Source organism: Polypterus senegalus, chromosome 4 (genome assembly GCF_016835505.1).
Source record: "Polypterus senegalus isolate Bchr_013 chromosome 4, ASM1683550v1, whole genome shotgun sequence".
Taxonomy (NCBI): domain Eukaryota; kingdom Metazoa; phylum Chordata; class Cladistia; order Polypteriformes; family Polypteridae; genus Polypterus; species Polypterus senegalus.
Window position 1 is genome coordinate 25,238,822 of NC_053157.1, and position 5,936 is coordinate 25,244,757.

A 5,936-nucleotide genomic window follows, 5' to 3' on the forward strand; every position below is an offset into this window, starting at 1 on the left:
AAGTGGATTTTTAAGTGGAAGCATAGTAGTGAAATAATGTTGTGACCAGTAGAGGGCATTGCAGCATCCATAGCACAACCATAATGACATAAATCCCAGTATAAAAAAATTGTTTATTAACAACAACGCTCCTCAAAAAGGTTTCTTGTATGTGGTGCAGCCACCAATGCTCTCTTCTCCTCTCTATTGGTCTCTTTTATTCCTCCACTCCTCTCAGGTGAGTGTTGTACAGCTCCTCTCATGACTCCAACTCACCTGAACAAGTCAGTGTGCTTCTTATTATTGAAGATCAGGGTGCCCTTCCTGTGCCGAGGCATTTCCGGGTCATATGGAAGTCGCATAAAATAGGAAGCGTAAGTGCATGCAGCACCCCAAGGTATCACCCATGGATATCAGCAGGGTTACCCCACTGGACTAAAGTTCCCTGCATTTTATTGCAGGTGTCAGAACGGGTATCAAAGCCCAGAGATGCTGCCATCTAGCAAGCTGAGGGAGCATACAGCATTAATACAGAGCCTCCCCTGATCTCACCAGTGTATTGGCTTCTTGGATGGTTAAGGAAATGGGGCCAGTTTTGGAAGGGATGTCAGCCCATGTGTGCCGTCCTTTACACTGTATATTTATAACGTAACTCCACTGAATAATAGGTGTGATTGGAATGGGGCTGGAAATGACATCTACTGGAGAAGGAACAGGAAGGGGAGTCATCACAGGGAAGCCAGAAGTGATTTAGTGTCACGAAATGGCGGTGAGTAAGATTTTTATTCTTCTTTTGGTCTGTCGAAAAAAGAGAACAGGTGTTAGTATTCCATTCTAGCCCCCTATCTGTTGTTCTGTCACGCTCTTTTGGACCCTTTGGATGCCCCCTAATCGCGTGTGTGTGACACAACCCCCACCTCAACCCAAACCCATAGGGTTGGGCGGTCTGAACCAAGAGGTCGAAAACATGAGAAAGGGCACCGGCGTTGGCTTGGAGAGTACCTCGGTGATAACTGACCTTGAACCTATACAGCTGCAAGTCTAAGAACAACCTGGTGACCCGTGGGTTGAACTCCCTATGCACGGCCCTCCTCTGAAGAGCAGCATGATCTGTAACCGAGATGAATTCACGACCCAAGAGGTAGTACCGCAAGTGGGTCACAGCCCATTTAATTGCCAACGCCTCCCATTTCACCACTGCATACCTGGTCTCCTGGTCAAGCAGTTTTCAGCTCAGGTACATCACGGGGTGTTCAGCACCATCGATAATTTGACTCAACATGGTACCAAGACCTGTGTCAGGAGCTTCGGTCTGGAGAATAAAGGGAAAAGAGATATCAGGAGTTTTTTAATACAAGTGCTGAAGGAAGGGCCTGTTTCAAGTCACAAAATGCTAGTTCAGTTTTTTCATCTCATACCACATTGAAGGAGGACATCTTCTTTGTGAGATTAGTCAAGGGCATACTGTAGCTCTTTCTGAAAAACGAGGTACAAACCGGTGGTAGTAACTCACTAGTACAAAAAAAGCTTGTACTTGCTGCTTGGTAATTGGATGGGGCCATTTCAGAATGGCATCAACCTTTGAACACTGGGGTCTAACCATTCCACTGCTCACCAAATAACCCAAATATTTGGCTTCATTTTCCTAAAAAAGGCACTCTTTTGGGTTGATACGCAGTCTAGTTTTAGCTAATGTCAACAGAACAATATAAACCTGCAGTAAAATATTCCTCCCAGGTGCCAGAATAAATGACCACGTCATCTAAGTAGGCGGCACTGTATGAACTGTGGGTTTTTAGGACTCTGCCAGATGTTGGAAGATCGCTGGAGCTTCGTGCACCTAAAATGGGATTACTTTATACTGCCAGTATCCACTAAGGGTACTAAATGCTGTTTTTTCTTTTGTGGCCTCCATTAAGGGAATTTGCCAGTATCCCTTTATCATATAATAGTTAAATATTGTGCATTTCCTAACCTCTTGAGGAGTTCTCGGGGCATCAGATATGCATCAAATTTGGAGACCTGATTGAGACTTCGGAGGTCGTTACAGAACATTCAACTGCCATCAGGTTTAGGGACCAAGACGACTGGGCTGAACCAAGGGCTGTGGCTATCCTCAATCACATCCAGATCCAACATCCGTATGATCACTAATTCTACTTTGGTCCATTTGGTCCAATAATATGCTAAATCAGAGAAGTTCACCCAGGTTCTGGGACAGACAGGATAGCTGATTCTAGCTCCAGTTGTTGTTGGGTCAAATTGGGTCAGAGATTAACAATTTTGGGAGAAAAGGGAGTGGTGTTGACCGGAGGAGGGATTTGTATCCCTGTCCTTCCATGGTTTCAACAGATTAATGTGATAGACACACTAACTCGGTCGATGATTAGGTTGTTTAACCAAATAACCAATAAGACCTTTTCTTTCCTTCATCTCGAAAGGACCCTGCCAATGAGCCAGCAATTTTGAATGGGAAGTGGGCACAAGCACCATAACAATGCCCCGGGAGGATCTGTTCATGATGGTATTCAATTTTGCCACTATCCCCTTTTTTACCACAGCCTCCAGAACCAGCCCTGTGCTGCAAGTGAGAGGTTTCTTCATATGTTTTGCATCACTTAAACACAAGTTCTTTCCCCTGGAGACCACCATGTAGAAGAATACACTGGCTACAATGGACTGGTTGAACATTTCCAGCAGCTTCCTGCACACATCAAAAGACAGGAGTTCTCCGCCAGAAGTACAGTCTGCTCTGGCCCTTCTTGCACAGCACTGCAGCATGGTCAGGACAGTCCAGTTTGCTTCCTATATGGACCCCCAGGTAATTGTAGCTCTACACCACCTCCACTTCCTCCCCCTGTACGGTGACTGGTTTTTGGGGGCTCCATAACACAACGGAAGCCCACCGACATTTCTTTTGTCCTTTTGATTTTGAGCTGAAGGTAGTTCTCCCTGTACCACAAAAAACACTGCCTATGTTTTGAGTTCAATGCCAAATTTTCAAAACTAAATTGGGTAAATTGTTACTACAACATACAAAGCAATTATGTATGTTACATGGGAATAATTTGGTGTTCTTTTACTTTGGTTTGGGAGATTTTTATCACAACCATGATTTTCATTCCAGGCGTTCTGTTTATTTAACTCATTATTTACTAATGGGCACTTTGGTGGGTTTGATGCTGAAGTATTGGCAGCCTCTATGTACTCTGGGCTATTGGCCAGCATGTCTGCTCTGCTTGTCATTATTATTATTAGAATAAAAATGAGGGTGGTGATGACTGAAGAAAGGCAAATTAATAGGAAAACAACAAAAGTGATTTAAGCATTTAAAGCTATAGCAAAAAACAATATTTAACATGTCTTATAAATGCAAAACGTATCACACTGCTTCTGCTGTGCTTTTCTGAAAAAGACCTGATAATTAAATGGGATCAATTAGAGTTAAAATGACTTACTGACTGTGTGGTCTTCTGGGAATGAGTATGGGAACCACTGATGTATGTATAAGTGAGAGCAAGTGGTCTCAAGTCTTAGGGGGCGCTGGCGTGCCCCTTCTTTGGCACTGGGACCACACAAGATGTTTTCCATGGCAGGGGAACCTTCTGTTTTCATCACCTTGACGCTGGTTCCATCAGGCCCTCACAGCCTTGTTCACATAAAATTTGTCCAGCTCTCCCCTCATGTGGTTAGCAGAGACAGATAGTCAGGGATGTGGAAGGAGGGGGTGAAGACCAAAGGTGTGGATGGAAGATCTCAAGGCGGTGCAATGGGAGAAGGTGGTGGGAGGATCATGATTCACCATTACAGGATCTGCTTATTTAGGTGAGGAGTCATTTTCACAGGGGTTCTGTGGGCTGTTCATAAATTGGAGTTGGAGATGTCAGACATGTGCTCTGCTCCAGCAAACCCGAGAGGCTGATGGTAGGTGGCCGCAGGCAAGGCAGAAGTCCTCTAGGGTGTGAGAATATTCCGGGTCAGGTAAAACTCCTCTTCTTCAACCCGGAAACACGTCATTTTCTCTGTCTATGTGACTGGGATGTACTTCTGGCTGTAGGGAAAATACAAGTCTCTGTGCCTCCCTGCAGCGGATCCTGGTGGCCCCGACGTTATCCAGCCGGGCTGTACAGGAAAACTCCATAGTCCATGATGCCCTGCTGGAATTCGGGGCATCTCCATGTCGCAGGGAGGGCTCCCTCTGGCGGCCTGGGGGTATTGGCCGGGATGAATGGTCGGCCATAGTCCACAACATGATTTTCTGCAGCAGGCTCTGGGTGGCTTGTGAGGGTAAAATGAATGCCCTGAAATACAGGAAAACCAGTCTGTAAGAAGCCTGGGGCCTTAGGAGAAGATTTGTTTTCCAGCAAGGCAACAACACCATAGATAAAGTCAAAGCTAACCAGGAGTGACTTAACTCTTTGAGAGCTGAAAACACACAAAGCAATGGTTTCACTCCGGAATCAACCTAAAATGTCTGCTGTTGCGTGCTGTGCCTGCCAGTTCATCAGCATACTGGTTGGGTTCCAGGCTGTCTTTTTGTGGCGGGGGTGGCAGTGGCGGTCGCAGTGCATCACAATGTGGTTTGTACCTACTGTCATGGCACGTCAGCTACACAAACCTGTTCAGCACCGCGATCAGCTGGAGACCGATCTGCCGATGCTAATACCTCACGTTCATTTTCGATTACTTGTATCAAAATCTGAGTCTGACATGTCAATTCAGTCCAGTTCAGCAATGATATGTAAAATGACGTCTACTGAGTATTTTGCATTATGCATTCGCCTTTGATTTCTGGCCTGATGTCGATGCCATTCTTGCCGTTGTTTGCTCCTCGCTACTCATGTGAGCGCAGGGAATCTCCGTCTAACTTTCCTTTCAGCAAAGAGAATCCAACTAAAACACAATGGCGGGTTTTGTCATAGTTTATAGTTGATTACCACCGTCAACCTGTCCTTCTGACAAAAGTTAAAAACCACAATGTTAAAATATCCTGGAGTTAGCGAGTCTGGAACTCAATCTAGTTTAGAATTGGTGGCTGGACTTGACAAAGGCAGTCCACTCACAATCGCCATACAACCTGGCAGAGTTTGAGCAGTTTTGCAAAGAAGAGTGAAGAAAAATGGCAGTGTCCGGATGTGCTAAGCTGATAGAGATCTGTGTAGACAGACTTGAGACTACCATGAATGACGCTGATCACAGCAATATTTTGTCGTCATTTAACTCAGTTGGAATCCCAATTAATTTTACTGAATCAGCCCGCAATCTAGGAGTTATCTTTGACTCTAACATGTCATTTAAAGCACATATTACAAAGTCGTCCAAAACCTGTTTTTTCCATCTTAAAAATATTAGGAAATTAAGGCGCTTTCTAAATAAACAGGATTGTGAGAAATTAATTCATGCATTTATCTCTAGTAGGATTGACTACTGCAATGCGGTGTTCACTGGCTGTTCAAACTGTTCTCTATACAGCCTCCAGTTAATCCAAAATGCCGCTGCAAGAATTATTACAAGAACAAGAAAATATGAACACATAACCCCAGTTCTTATATCTTTACTCTGGCTCCCAGTTAAATTTCGGGCAGATTTCAAAATCCTCCTTTTAACATATAAAGCATTAAACGGCCAAGGTCCAGCTTACTTGTCTGAACTTATCATGACTTACAAACCTGAGCGCACATTAAGATCTCAAGATGCTGGCCTGCTTAGGATTCCAAGGATTAATAAAATAACAGTGAGAGGTCGCGCTTTTAGTTACAGGGCCCCTAAACTGTGGAATGGTCTTCCTGCTTCCATAAGAGATGCCCCCTCGGTCTCAGCCTTTAAATCCCGGCTGAAGACTCACTACTTCAGTTTAGCATATCCTGACTAGAGCTGCTGATTAACTGTACAGACTGCATCTCTGTTGTTAGTCATTAGCACTGTAACATAAGTAACATGAATAATTATATTTGAAT

At 44.4% G+C, this 5,936-nt stretch overlaps 1 long non-coding RNA gene across 1 annotated transcript; it reads right to left on the reverse strand.

Annotated features, from left to right (window-relative positions):
* Positions 1-572: 572 nt before the first annotated feature.
* On the reverse strand, positions 573-4,005 carry LOC120528561. Its single transcript, XR_005633542.1, has 3 exons — positions 3,438-4,005; positions 1,185-1,291; positions 573-777 (listed from the first exon to the last, which is right to left on the reverse strand). It is a non-coding gene; the product is annotated as an uncharacterized LOC120528561 (long non-coding RNA).
* Between the last annotated feature and the right edge of the window lie 1,931 nt (positions 4,006-5,936).